The 15,187-nt window shown below is 41.8% G+C and overlaps 1 protein-coding gene across 4 annotated transcripts in view; it reads left to right on the top strand.

The window, feature by feature from the left end:
• Positions 1–5,943: 5,943 nt before the first annotated feature.
• mylka (myosin, light chain kinase a) overlaps positions 5,944–15,187 on the top strand; it is a 316,681-nt gene continuing 307,437 nt past the window's right edge. For 2 of the 4 annotated variants that reach the window (XM_067987462.1, XM_067987457.1), the window contains exon 1: positions 6,431–6,899. The gene's annotated coding sequence lies outside the window, so the exon portion shown is untranslated. The other 2 variants (XM_067987458.1, XM_067987459.1) reach the window with 2 other exon arrangements.

Here is a 15,187-nt window from a genome sequence, read left to right as displayed (position 1 = left end):
ATATGGCAACTGCTGGCCGAAGAGCTGCAGCCCACTTCTGCTAAGAGAACAACATTATCTGTACCAATCAAGGTTATCACTCCCTTAGATTTCTTTGTGTCCGGATCCTTCCAGCTTTTCATCATTGCATCAAGAAGGTTACTAATCCTTTATTCAGGAGGGCTGCACAATTCATATCCTTCCCAATGGAAGTTGACAAACAAAGAGAGAGAAAGCTATCCAGTTCTACAGACTGGCAGGGTTCCCACAGGTGCAAGGAGCAATTGACATGTGGCACTCAAAGCATTATATAACACCCCTTCAATTTTATGGATAGGAAATGGCTTAATTCTAATAATGTGTAGCTAATGTGTGATGCCAATTACCTTATCTTGCACATCAATGGCAAATACTCAGGAAGCTGTGATAAGGCTTTCATCATGTAACAACCCATCATGACAGCCCTCATGACTTGGAACCAGGTATTGGTTGGTTGATTGGTGATCTGGGCTATTCCTAGCGGTCATGGCTGATGACTCCTGCAAGGCTTCCATAGACAAAGGATGTAATAAGGCCTGTGCCATTAGAATAGGATTTCTCAATTCCTCTTTTAGGTGCCTGGGTAAGTCTAATGGAGTCCTGCATTACAGTCCAGTTAGAGTTTCAAGAAACATTGTAACTTGCCGGCTTCTACATAATATAACAATGAGAAATATTTGCTGCTTGCATAAGCTGAAGGCGATAATGATTATGAAGAGGGGTTAGGGTTAGGGTTACAAGAGGAGGAAGGAGAGGATGTGGGACAGCACATCCAGCAGCCAGAGAAAGGAACTGATCACCCTGTGCTTTCAGTAGATAGGCTCACTCACCAATATTATTTCATTTTTGGTTTAATAAAACATAGGTAAAAATACAAAAATTTTTAAAAAATATTTGGGGTGTAGCAGATATAGCATCTATTACAGTAAAAAATTATTGTGCCATCCAGTGTACAATGGCTGTTCCTGGATTTGAACATGTTCCAAAAATCCAGAATATGACTCAATGCCCCATTTAAAAATGTTTGCATCTTTACATCACTGAAAATATTTAGGGTGTAGCAGATATAGCATCTATTACAGTAAAAAATGATTGTGACATCCAGTGTACAATGGCTGTTCCTGGATTTGAACATGTTCCAAAAATCCAGAATATGACCCAATGGCTCTTTTAAAAATAATTGCATCTTTACATCACTTGATTCAGTATGATATCATCTTTTGGCTTTTTATTTTGTCTTTGTTCTGTATTTTCTGAGAGAAATGAGTCAAAGAAAATAAACAGATGAGAAATTATGAAAATAGCTGTACAAAGGAAGGAAAGAAAATCCCACAGAAGAGTTAATTAAAAGGATTAAAGGGTATAGAGAAGCAGGTGATAAGGACAACTGGTTCTGGAATGTCAATTTTGGAAAAGTGCTGGCAATGTTATTTATGCATCATTTAGGTTTGTATTGTCTTTTCTGCATGCTGTTGTCAGTGTTTTATGATCTTATTCTGGAGTTGATATTCTGTGGTGTTATATATCCTCCTTCTCTGGTCAGTGTCCTGAACACAGCATGTGGTCCACATACTGTGGTGAATGTTGCAATCAATTGTGCAGCTTGCTGTATGGTCTTTACATGATGGCTAAAGTAATCTGGCCTCATTCTTTTATCTACAGTGTTACATCTGAACATATATTAAAGTGTCCAATGCATGGCTGGCATTGTATATGGACACAAAATGATCAACAAATCACCCTCCTTTCTCTGGACAGCTTCCTTTTTTTTTTCTCCACTTCCAATCTTCTCCATTCCTCTCCTAAAATTACTCATTCTAGGGTACAGTTCCATGGGTATTTACTGGTGCCTGCCCAAGTGGCTATTCTTCATCTGTGACCCTAGATAATGAATTTTTTCAGGCTATTTGACATGGAGGGCATCACAGTTCCTGTTCCAGATCTCACCAGATGTTCATATATCTACTGTTTGCAACACAAATAATTTGATAATGATCAAGAATGGGGAATCCCTGGCTGATTTTTTTTTATCATGTAAGGGTATAGTAGCGTAATGGTTATGTTACTGGACTAATACTCCGGAGAATGTGAGTTAAAATCCCACCATGGCAGTTTTAGAGTTTGAATTCAGTTTTAAAAATCTGGAAATAAAAATAAACTGGTATCAGTGAAAGTGACTGTGAAGCTGTCGAATTATCATTAAAAACTCAGTTGGTTCTAAATGACCTTTCAGGAAGGCAACCTGCTGTCCTTATCCGGGCAGGCCTGTATGTAACTCCCATCCCACACCAGCATGGTTGACTCTATACTGCCCTCTGAAGTGGCCTAGCAAGCCACTCAGTTAGGGCAATAAATGCCAGCCTTGCCAGTGATGCCCACATCCCGAGAATTAATAAAAGAAAAAAAGTCCTGGCTGATTTATTTCCTCTTGTATTGCCTAAGGCACTGAGGCCAATTGTAGAACCACATTGGCTGCTCTAGCTGAGATAGCGGAAACCCTTTGGGTCATATGATACATTGAGCAGTGTCCTTAACTATTATGCTATCAGAGGAACCCCAGCCTGCAAATTTAACAAAAATAATTATTGGTGCAATGTTAATGTTGCACCACAAAATATCCGTAACATATTTAATAAAACGTATAACCTATCGTACTAAAGATTTATTGGGAGTAACTTTTTCATAACCCTGATTTCTTTAATCCAATATTGGATTGCTGAATATTGAATATAGGCCTGGAGCCATCATGGATACCGGGAAAATAGCCCATCCCAATATTGGGATAGATGTCTTTTAGGCATTTTCGGGGCGCAGGACGTTGGTCCCTGAAATTGGACCTTGTGCCCATTTTACGCCTGTAAATCGGATGCAACAAGGTCCAATTTCTACCCCTGAATCCAGAACATCAATCTGGATGATACATTGCAACCTGTCCTATATAGATCCTTCCACCATGCTGAAACCAGATGTCTGACATATAGGTACTGAGGGAATTCTGAGACTTGGAACAACAGCTACGGAAAGGCATTATTTCGATGCCAGATATGAACGCACACTTGTGATTTATCCTGTTTTTGGTGGTTACCATGATTGGATTGCTGCTGAAACTCTGCATCTCCAAATAGTAGAGCCACTGCTCAGCTGGATATGTGTCTATTTTGTGGTTAGGGGGTTGGTGGTAATGCACTCACACATCTTATGATGAGTTGTGTTGTTCACTATGCCACTTGTGTGGAGTTGCTAGTTAGTATCTGTTGTCTGCCTAATGAGGGTTAAAAACTACACTTGTCAATTGCTTCATGATTATCCTCCTGGGTGTGGGAAGGGGATGGAGGTAATTAAGTGGGCTCTCTGGAATCAAATTTGCTCAAAAATGAGGATATTCTGCCCTGTTCTCGGTGGAGTGGTTGGTATTTTGCCCTTTTTGTACTGTGATTGGTATTTTACCCTGTTCTCTGTGCTGTGGTTGGTATTTTACCCTGTTCTCTGTGCTGTGGTTGGTATTTTACCCTGTTCTCTGTGGAGTGGTTGGTATTTTACCCTGTTCTCTGTGGAGTGGTTGGTATTTTACCCTGTTCTCTGTGGAGTGGTTGGTATTTTACCCTGTTCTCTGTGGAGTGGTTGGTATTTTACCCTGTTCTCGGTGCTGTGGTTGGTATTTTACCCTGTTCTCTGTGCTGTGGTTGGTATTTTGCCCTGTTCTCGGTGCTGTGGTTGGTATTTTACCCTGTTCTCTGTGGAGTGGTTGGTATTTTACCCTGTTCTCGGTGCTGTGGTTGGTATTTTACCCTGTTCTCTGTGCTGTGGTTGGTATTTTACCCTGTTCTCTGTGCTGTGATTGGTATTTTACCATGTTCTCTGTGCTGTGGTTGGTATTTTACCCTGTTCTCTGTGCTGTGATTGGTATTTTACCATGTTCTCTGTGCTGTGGTTGGTATTTTACCCTGTTCTCTGTGCTGTGATTGGTATTTTACCCTGTTCTCTGTGCTGTGGTTGGTATTTTACCCTGTTCTCTGTGCTGTGATTGGTATTTTACCATGTTCTCTGTGCTGTGGTTGGTATTTTACCCTGTTCTCGGTGCTGTGATTGGTATTTTACCCTGTTCTCTGTGCTGTGATTGGTATTTTACCCTGTTCTCTGTGCTGTGATTGGTATTTTACCCTGTTCTCTGTGCTGTGATTGGTATTTTACCCTGTTCTCTGTGCTATGGTTGGTATTTTACCCTGTTCTCTGTGCTGTGGTTGGTATTTTACCCTGTTCTCTGTGCTGTGGTTGGTATTTTACCCTGTTCTCTGTGCTGTGGTTGGTATTTTACCCTGTTCTCTGTGCTGTGGTTGGTATTTTACCCTGGTCTCTGTGCTGTGGTTGGTATTTTACCATGTTCTCTGTGCTGTGGTTGGTATTTTGCCCTTTTTGCGCTGTGGTTGGTATTTTACCCTGTTCTCTGTGCTGTGATTGGTATTTTACCCTGTTCTCTGTGCTGTGGTTGGTATTTTACCCTGGTCTCTGTGCTGTGGTTGGTATTTTACCCTGTTCTATGTGGAGTGGTTGGTATTTTACCCTGTTCTCTGTGGAGTGGTTGGTATTTTACCCTGTTCTCTGTGCTGTGATTGGTATTTTGCCCTTTTTGCGCTGTGGTTGGTATTTTACCCTGTTCTATGTGCTGTGGTTGGTATTTTACCATGTTCTCTGTGCTGTGGTTGGTATTTTGCCCTTTTTGCGCTGTGGTTGGTATTTTACCCTGTTCTATGTGGAGTGGTTGGTATTTTACCCTGTTCTATGTGGAGTGGTTGGTATTTTACCCTGTTCTATGTGGATTGGTTGGTATTTTACCCTGTTCTATGTGGATTGGTTGGTATTTCACCCTGTTTTCTGTGCTGTGGTTGGTATTTTACCCTGTTCTATGTGGAGTGGTTGGTATTTTACCCTGTTCTATGTGGATTGGTTGGTATTTCACCCTGTTTTCTGTGCTGTGGTTGGTATTTTACTCTGTTCTATGTGGAGTGGTTGGTATTTTACCCTGTTCTATGTGGATTGGTTGGTATTTCACCCTGTTTTCTGTGCTGTGATTGGTATTTCACCCTGTTTTCTGTGCTGTGATTGGTATTTCACCCTGTTTTCTGTGCTGTGGTTGGTATTTTACCCTGTTCTATGTGGAGTGATTGGTATTTTACCCTGTTCTCTGTGCTGTGGTTTGGTATTTTACCCTGTTTTCTGTGCTGTGATTGGTATTTCACCCTGTTCTATGTGGAGTGATTGGTATTTTACCCTGTTCTCTGTGCTGTGGTTTGGTATTTTACTCTGTTCTCTGTGCTGTGGTTGGTATTTCACCCTGTTTTCTGTGCTGTGATTGGTATTTCACCCTGTTTTCTGTGCTGTGGTTGGTATTTCACCCTGTTTTCTGTGCTGTGATTGGTATTTCACCCTGTTTTCTGTGCTGTGGTTGGTATTTCACCCTGTTTTCTGTGCTGTGATTGGTATTTCACCCTGTTTTCTGTGCTGTGGTTGGTATTTCACCCTGTTTTCTGTGCTGTGATTGGTATTTTACCCTGTTCTATGTGGAGTGGTTGGTATTTTACTCTGTTCTCTGTGCTGTGGTTGGTATTTTGCCCTTTTTGTGCTATGGTTTGGTATTTTACAATGTTCTCTGCTGTGATTGGTATTCTCTCCTGTTCCTCGTTTTGTGTTCCTCTGTGTTCTGTGGAGAAATCCAGTCTTGTGTCTGCCAAACGGCTTGCTGCCTCTGATAGGACAATACTTTGTTGTCAACATTGTTTTAGTATAGCTGTTATGAAAGGTTTTTATCCCCCCACAAAGATGAACACATTTCCTAATAAGGCTGACGGTAGCCAAAGCACGAAAGCAGTCAAAAATGTGGTGGGTGCTATATATCACAACAATGTGATTTTTTTTTTGTGTCGCAATTGGACTCCAACAAATCGCAAGGTTAGTTGATCCTGTGTAACTCCAAGAAATCGGCAAACTGTGAGATTCCTCCACTGGCACCAGCTGCGATCTATCGGCTCTCTCTGTAAGTAAAAATAAAACTCTTACTGATTGCAGAAAAAATATTGTCCCATTTCCAAGAACCAGAGATCAATAATTTACTATTTATGTTACATTAAAATGTTTTTTTCTGCTTCTTAAACCAAGCAGATCAGGCATCCTGAAAACATTTAGTTTGTGCTCTTTTTATTGTCATTCATCTCAAAAATCACAATCTCAACATTAGTTGAATGAACTGTGAATGAATAGATGAGGTTTACCTGGTTTTGTATAACCAGGTTTAATTATTCTCAATGTCCCTGAGAGAGCGCCTGCTGTAAAGTCAGGAACTCATCGAGGTTTCTTTTGTGGTTTTCTGTTCTGTGACTGTGGAGATGAACATTAAGAATCGGTATATATTGTCATGTGTATTTAGAGTCAAAATTAAGAAAAGTCCCAGTGCTGACAGTCGTGGGGGGAAAGTGTTTTGTTTTATTTATTTTCTTTTACAATTCGTTTATTTCTGGTGGTGCCTGGAATTTGTAACCTGTTGCTTCCCGAAGCAAACCAGATCGCATCTTGTTCTATTGGAAGCTTTAGCCGGAGGGGGGAAACAATACTGTTGTAAACATGAAAGGTACAGCATGAGTGGGTGGCTGCTGAAACATTTCATTCTGTATCTGATAAAATGTTTGGAACATAGTTGTGATGAACTCGGTGTTTTCTTCACGATTGGCGGCAGCGAAGGTCAGCCGCCTTTCACTGAGCTCCCAATCACACAGATCAGTGAATTTTTCCCCTGCTCGGCACAAGCTCCCGAGTCTTGGAACCTGTGTAAAAACTGCAGAGAGGCGGCTGACAGATTCAATAGCTCCCTGGAGTTTTCTTTCGGAAAGGTTAGTGTGTTCGGACAATATTGTTGCATTTGTCTATATCAGCCTGTTTGTAAGGAAAACAGATTGTGATTACTGTTAAGTGGTTCCTAGCGCTTTTCAGGAAGATTTGCACTTATCTAGGATATCTAAAACAAAGTATTGTGCAATCCAAAGTTTAATTCACCCAGTATGAGATCTGACGACCATAAATGTTTTTTTTAAATCATTGAAACCTCTCCATTTGGGTATTCTGTTTATACCTCGCTTGTATAATTAAAAAGACACTGCTTTCATAAAAGCATATTTTGTAAATCTATTTGTTGGTGGAGGTAGCAGAGTTGGAAAAACCACGTGTCATTTTTGTCAAGATAGGACAATGGTGTTTTTGCACTATTTACATTATTGTGTTGTGTTTGCAAACAAACAAAAATATTTACCAGCCTCTTTTATATGAAAATGTGTAACTTTTGAAGGGTATTTCTCGTTTTAAAAAATAATTTTAAAGGACGAGGATTAATTTAATAATAGTTCTTAAATTAGTTTTCAATACTTGGTATAACACACCCCTGACGCTGCTGGTCCAGATCAGGTGCAGTGACAGAGCATCTGTCATTGCCCCTGATTATTTGTGGAGGAGCCAAACAATGATACTGCATAGAAAACAATTAAGAACATAAGAACATAAGAAATTGGAGCAGGAGTAGGCCAATCGGCCCCTCGAGCCTGCTCCGCCATTCAATAAGATCATGGCTGATCTGATCCCAACCACAAATCTAAAGAACACAAGAAGTCGGAGCAGGACCCGGCCACATAGCCCCTGGGCCCTCTCCGCCACCCACAGGGCATTGACCGATCCGAACTCAGCTTCATGTCCAATTTCCTGCCCGCTCCCCATAACCCCTAATTCCCTTTACTTCTAGGAAACTGTCTATTTCTGTTTTAAATTTATCTAATGATGTAGCTTCCACAGCTTCCTGGGGCAGCAAATTCCACAGACCTACCACCCTCTGAGTGAAGAAGTTTCTCCTCATCTCAGTTTTGAAAGAGCAGCCCCTTATTCTAAGATTATGCCCCCTAGTTCTAGTTTCACCCATCTTTGGGAACATCCTTACTGCATCCACCCGATCAAGACCCTTCACAATCTTATATGTTTCAATAAGATCGCCTCTCATTCTTCTGAACTCCAATGAGTAGAGTCCCAATCTACTCAACCTCTCCTCATATTAAGAGCTGGGTGAATGGAAAACTCAGTTGTAATTTGCGCAGCTCACCCACATGCAAAATGAGAACCTTTACAAGTGCAGAAGGTGCATTAATAATTGAAAGTGAATGTGCAAGTTTTCTTTAATCTTTCTGTACAAATGATGGATGACATCTTGAAAATTTACATACTGAGGATAAGAGATTAATTTCACAGGTCATTTCTGGCAAATAGCATAAGAGCTTGCAGCAAGCTAAAGTTTTATACTGTCACCTGCTAAAAAGAGAATAATTCAAATAATATAGAAATCAGAGTTCATAGGGACATAGGAACAGGAGTAGGCCATTCAGCCCCTCGTGCCTGCTCCGCCATTTGATAAGATCATGGCTGATCTGTGATCTAACTCCATATACCTGCCTATGGCCCATATCCCTTAATACCTTTGGTTGCCAAAAAGCTATCGATCTCAGATTTACATTTAGCAATTGAGCTAGTATCAATTGCCGTTTGCGGAAGAGAGTTCCAAACTTCTACCACCCTTTGTGTGTAGAAATGTTTTCTAATCTCGCTCCTGAAAGGTCTGGCTCTAATTTTTAGACTGTGCCCCCTACTCCTAAAATCCCCAACCAGCGGAAATAGTTTCTCTCTATCCATCCTATCTGTTCCCCTTAATATCTTATAAACTTCGATCAGATCACCCCTTAACCTTCGAAACTCCAGAGAATACAACCCCAATTTGTGTAATCTCTCCTCGTAACTTAACCCTTGAAGTCCGGGTATCATTCTCGTAAACCTACGCTGCACTCCCTCCAAGGCCAATATGTCCTTCCGAAGGTGCGGTGCCCAGAACTGCTCACAGTACTCCAGGTGCGATCTAACCAGGGTTTTGTATAGCTGCAGCATAACTTCTGCCTCCTTGTACTCCAGTCCTCTAGATATAAAGGCCAGCATTCCATTAGCTTTCTTGATTATTTTCTGCACCTGTTCATGACACTTCAATGATCTATGTACCTGAACCCCTAAGTCCCTTTGGACATCCACTGTTTTTAACTTTTTACCATTTAGAAAGTACCCTGTTCTATCCTTTTTTGATCCAAAGTGGATGACCTCACATTGGCCTACATTGAATTCCATTTGCCACAGTTTTGCCCATTCACCTAATCTATCAATATCGCTTTGTAATTTTATGTTTACATCGACACTGCTTACAATGCCACCAATCTTTGTGTCATCGGCAAACTTAGATATGAGACTTTCTATGCCTTCATCTAAGTCGTTAATAAATATTGTGAATAATTGAGGCCCCAAGACAGATCCCTGCGGGACTCCACTAGTCACATCCTGCCAATGTGAGTACCTTCCCATTATCCCTACTCTCTGTCGCCTTTCGCTCAGCCAACTTCCTAACCAAGTCCGTACTTTTACCTCGATTCCATGGGGTTCTATCTTAGCTAACAGTCTCTTATGTGGGACCTTATCAAATGCCTTCTGGAAGTCCATATAAATAACATCCATTGACATTCCCCTGTCCACTACTTTAGTCACCTCTTCAAAAAATGCAATCAGGTTTGTCAGGCACGACCTACCTTTCACAAATCCATGCTGGCTCTCTGATTAACTGAAAATTCTTGAGGTGTTCAGTCACCCTATCCTTAATTATAGACTCCAGCATTTTCCCCACAACAGATGTTAGGCTAACTGATCTATAATTCCCCGGTTTCCCTCTCTCTCCTTTCTTAAAAAGCAGAGTGACGTGCAATTTTCCAATCTAGAGGGACAGTTCCTGAATCTAGAGAACTTTGAAAGATTATAGTTAGGGCATCTGCAATGTGCTCACCTACTTCCTTTAAAACCCTGGGATGGAAACCATCTGGTCCTGGGGATTTGTCACTCTTTAGTGCTATTATTTTCTTCAATACCGTTGCTTTACTTATGTTAATTTTATCGAGTCCCTGTCCCCGATTCAATATTAGTATTCTTGGGATTTCCGGCATGCTATCCTCTTTTTCTACTCTAAATACTAATGCAAAGTAATTGTTCAACATGTCCGCCATTTCCCCATTGTCAATGACAATATCCCCACTTTCAGTTTTTAAGGGGCCAACACTGCTCCTGACCACCCTCTTTTTTCCTAATGGATCTATAAAAGTTCTTCGTATTGGTTTTGATATCCCTTGCGAGTTTCTTTTCATACTCTCTTTTTGTAGCTCTTGCTATCTGTTTTGTGACCCTTTGTTGATCTTTGTATCTTTCCCATTCGCCAGGATCTGTGCCATTTTTTTCCTTTTTGTATGCCCTTTCCTTATGTCTTATACTGTCACTTACCTCTTTAGTTGTCCATGGCTGTTTTTTTTGGCAAGTAGAGTTCTTGCCCCTCAGGGGTATAAACCGATTCTGCATCACGTTAAATGTTTCTTTAAACATTTCCCACTGATCATCAGTCGTTTTACCCATTAACAGATTTGCCCAGTTTACTGCGAACAGTGACTGAACATTGGGATTGGGAGATTTTTTTAAATTTGTTTGTATTTTTGTTATTTTTGCACCTTTAAAATATATTTTCCCCTCTTAAAAATCCACTGTGCTCCATAAATCCCCTGTCTGAGAAGATAGGTGAGAACACTCCTCCCTGGCAAATCTTTGCTTGTTGCTTCCTCTGACAGGACAGCTGAGATCATGCTTGTGAGTTGCATCCTACACCCCCCTCCTTCCTGTGCCTTAGTGCATTGTTACAATAACATTATGTGGTACAGTGTGTCCCAGATTTATTCTCTTTATTAAAAAGGACAGAACCGAAGCATCATTCTACTTCTGTAACCTATTGCTACAACACATTCTGCTTGGACTTACAGTGAGACAGCCCATAAGCTTAACTGCTCATCCTTGTTGAGTGAATTTTCAAAATGGCAGGCAAAGTCGGCAGAGATGGGAAAGATGTCATTTGGTGTAGCATTGTATTGTTTTTCTACATGTAGCTATGACTGAGAAAGACTTTCTTTTATTTCTGTAAGCTGTTAGTTGCTGCTATACTGCACCCAGCTGTGTAGACATTATCTTAGAAGCAGTGGCTTAGTTGTATCTAAGGTCTTCCTTTAGATCAAGTGCCCAGAAATCAGTCATGTAACAAATTTGTTGGGAAGTACGCTACATTCATCCATGTCAAATGTCCACAGTATTCTAATCTTTGCTTGGTGATCCTCTTTACTATGTCCTGCTCTAATTCAAGCTTTCCAATTGCCCTTTATTCTCATTCAGTCTCATTTCATACCACCAGGAATCTTGCACAGACAGGTTATTCAATATATTCATCATCAGCTTTTAGTGCCCATCTTTCTGCATTATACACTAACTTGGACCTGCTGGTAGTGCTGTGCATTGGGCACTGACGTGGCTTGTGTTCCAAGAAACAGACCTCGCCAAAGTTAACTCATGGATATAATTATCTGGTGCTCCCAGTGCATAGTGCATGACTTATTGGGAGTGCTGAGGCTGAGGGCAGAATTGCCTGCAACAGCAGCTCTTAAAAGGCTGCTGGCTTCCCTTAAAGGTATGCATCTTTCTAGGCTGCATTATGGGGATGGGGACGGAACTGCCCGATTCAGCGACCAAGCTTTGGAAGTCCTGCAGCAAAGCGTGGCTCTATTTGGAGGAGAGAGCAACCCTGCAATCAAGAGTACAGCCAGAGCAGCATAGTTGGAGATGGAGAAACGGGTCAGTGTAGTCTCACGTGAGATCTTAAACCAATAGCATGTTTGGAAGACTTTTTTGGCCTTTGTAAGGAATCCAAGGCAAATGTGCAAGCATGTGCCAACATTTTAATAGGTTCTTTTGCCAAGCTTCTTTATGGCTCTTCTCTGTAAACTTGGTGCATCATCACAGGTGATGCTGGTCTTGAAAATTCACAGGGATGTTCATTTTCTAATGTTTCACTGTGCTGTGTTGTCACACAAACTGCTGCTCATATTGGCTATTAAATGGGTCAAGTATTGAGCATCTACCAGCATAAAGTTCTTTAAAAGTGCATGTTCACATAATCGCATAAGCTGGCTGCTGTACTGGACACTTTGGTAGAACTCATCTTCTCTCAACCTTCTTTCTCACATATGTTTCTTTCATCTGTGCTAGTAGGAAAGTGATGTACATAACAGAAGGCAGTACTTGCAAACAGGGGTGGGGTGTTTACCAAAGCTATGACCCTTAACTCTTTCGGAAAAGAGGGCTATCAAGATTATGGGTGCAGAAAGTAAAACTGTAGTACTCCCTCAAGCACATGCCTATTATCCTTTGCTTTTCATTGCTTATCTCATTTACTCACTCATTTATTCCCTCATAGACAGATCCATATTGCATCATTTCAATGTAACACACTGCAGTCTCTTGCCATATGCAGCCATGTTTGAAGGAGTTTCTTAATGAAAGCATTGTAAAATATGTTCTTTTACTGCTCAACATTCCTAAGTGGAGGAAGCAGCCAGGCCATTTTTCAACCTCAGCCTCGCATTTCAGTGGGGAGAAGGGAGAGGGAAGTCTGTTAGCAAGTTGCAGGAGTAAGCATTTAGTGAAGCAGTGACCATAAGTGGAGGAGAAAGTGCAGGTGGAATTGCAGGAGCTGCAATCTACTGACCGGACAGCAGCCAGCGTGAGGCCTCCTTCAGCTGTTGTTCGGGGATTCAGGATTCCCCCACAAACATTCTTTGAGAGCGCAATATCAACACTTTATGAAGTCAGTTGAGACTGTGACTTGAAGCCTGTAGAGTTTTGGGGCATCCATGGAGGAGTCTACAACCCACATCTGTGCAATGCTGCATGACCGCCTGACTGAGTTGGGGGTCTTGAATCAGTGATTCCATTGCTTAGACTGTTCAGAAGGAGTTCTGCAAGTATAGCCCAGTGAGAGGAAGTGAGGTGGCTATCTGCTGGGTATCAGTGCTTGCTTCTAGGGCTGGAGATGTCGCAGTCATTCCTGCTGGGTCTAAAGATGGTCAGCAGGTGAAGACGCTAGTGATGAAGTAGATGCCTCACTGTACAATTGGTGATTTAACTGTAGTCATTTCAGTGGGGTGGCAGAAAGGTTGGGATTTCTCTGAGACACATTGTCATCTGTACCAACTCCTGCTGTTGCTGAGAACTCTAAGAATAGCCAACCATCTGTTTGGGAGCTGACCTCTGGGCAGTTGGGCACAGCTGTGGTGCAGGACTAAGGGAATGTTGCAACGTTGGAGGTGTCACCTTTGGATCATACGTTAAACCAAGGAACGTCTCTGTTCTTGGAAAATGAATGGAAAATGTGGCCAATCCAGGACCCTCTGCAGTAGAGCAACCCTTGACCAGGTTCTAAGCTAAGGCTTAGCTTCTCTCATAAATGCTTTGTCTGATGCTATAAAGACCTTGAGCGCTAGTCTGCCGCAGTCTGTCTCTTTTGGATTCACCAAGTTGTGGGCTTAGATTGAGACAGACATGACACAGGGCTTCAACTAAAGAAAGAAAAAGATCTTGCATTTACATTGTGCCTTTATAACCCCAGGACATCCCAAAGCACCTCACAGCCAATGAAGAACTTTTGCAGTGTAGTCACTGTTGTAATGTAGGGAAACACAGCAGCCAATTTGCGCACAGTAACGTCATAAAAACAGTTATAAAATAAATGACCAGCTAATCTGTTTCAGTGATGTTGGTTGAGGGAGAAATGTTGGACAGGACACTGGGAGAACTCCCCTGCTCTTCTCAGAATAGTGATGTGGGATGTTTTACATCCACCTAAGAGTGTGGATGGCGCCTCAGTTTAACGTCTGATCCAAAAGGCGACACCTCCAAAGTTGCAACACTCCCTTAGTCCTGCACCACAACTATGTCCAACTATCTCATTGCTGCCCAGAGGTCGGCTCCCAAACAGATGGTTGGCTATTCTTACAGAATTCTCAGCAACAGCAGGAGTTGGTACAAATGACGATGTGTCTTAGGGAAATGCCATATCCCAACCTTTCTGTCACCCCACTGAAATAACTGCAGTTGAATCACCAATTGTACAGCGAGGCAGCTACTTCATCACTAGCGTCTTCACCTGCTGACCATCTTTAGACCCAGCAGGAAGGACTGCGACACCTCCAGCCCTAGAAGCAAGCACTGATACTCAGCAGATAGCCACCTCACTTCCTCTCACTGGGCTATACTGCATAATTCCTCCTGAACAGTCTAGGCAATGGAATCACTGATTCAAGATGCCAAAAATATGTTCCCCAGTGACCCTGGTGGATTCATGGGTTGCACTGTACCTTTCCTGAGCTCTTGCCCTTGGATAAAGCATTGGTGCCATGAGCCATAGCTGAAGTGCATATCCTTGAACTACCAAATGCCATCCCTGAAGTCTTATTAGTTCTTCAAATAAGTCTGGTGGTATTGACTGCACAGGATGAATGAACCATTGGAGCCTCCAGGCTTATGTGCATTTGCATGCATAATCCTGTTCTTGTGATCGCAGAGCGTATATACATTGAATGGTAGCCCTTTCTATTCATAATGGTGCTGTGTTCAGACATGTATAGCCACATGAATGCAGTTAATTATGCCCTGCACTTGTGGGAATACTGCCACACTGTAGGAATGCCTATCTTGCCTAAAATGTCTGTCTTGTTGCTGGCTGATTCCCACAGGAAAAAAGATGAAACTCCTGTCCCTGGCAAACAATGTATCAATTACCTCTTTGATACAATTGTGGACTGAAGGTTGGAGAATGTGACCGAGATCTTCCCCACTTGCCTGAAAGGAGCTTGCTACATAAAAGTTCAAAACACCTATTACCTTGACTGCCTCTCAGAGTCATTCCTGTGCTGGGACCAGCCTTTCAAATCTGGTGCAGAACTGTGCAGAATTTGGTAATTGGTTCCTTTGGGAATATTAGCTGGTACTGGTAGGTTTCTTCATACAGGTCCAGATAAGACACCCTGACCTTACATAGATAAGTTTTGGCATAAGGACATATCTGAATGCAATCTCACCTGCCTGGCATGCCACTTCTGATTCTCCTATTTTTCCTCTAGAATCTGCAAATAAAGAGATATGCCCATAGAATGTCAATAAGCTCTCTAACAACTACAGCTGTATAGTCACC

The sequence above is a fragment of the Heptranchias perlo genome, chromosome 7 (assembly GCF_035084215.1).
Source record: "Heptranchias perlo isolate sHepPer1 chromosome 7, sHepPer1.hap1, whole genome shotgun sequence".
NCBI classification, from domain to species: Eukaryota; Metazoa; Chordata; class Chondrichthyes; order Hexanchiformes; family Hexanchidae; genus Heptranchias; species Heptranchias perlo.
Note: the sequence above shows the minus strand (reverse complement) of the source record. Positions and strands in the feature narration are given on the sequence as shown.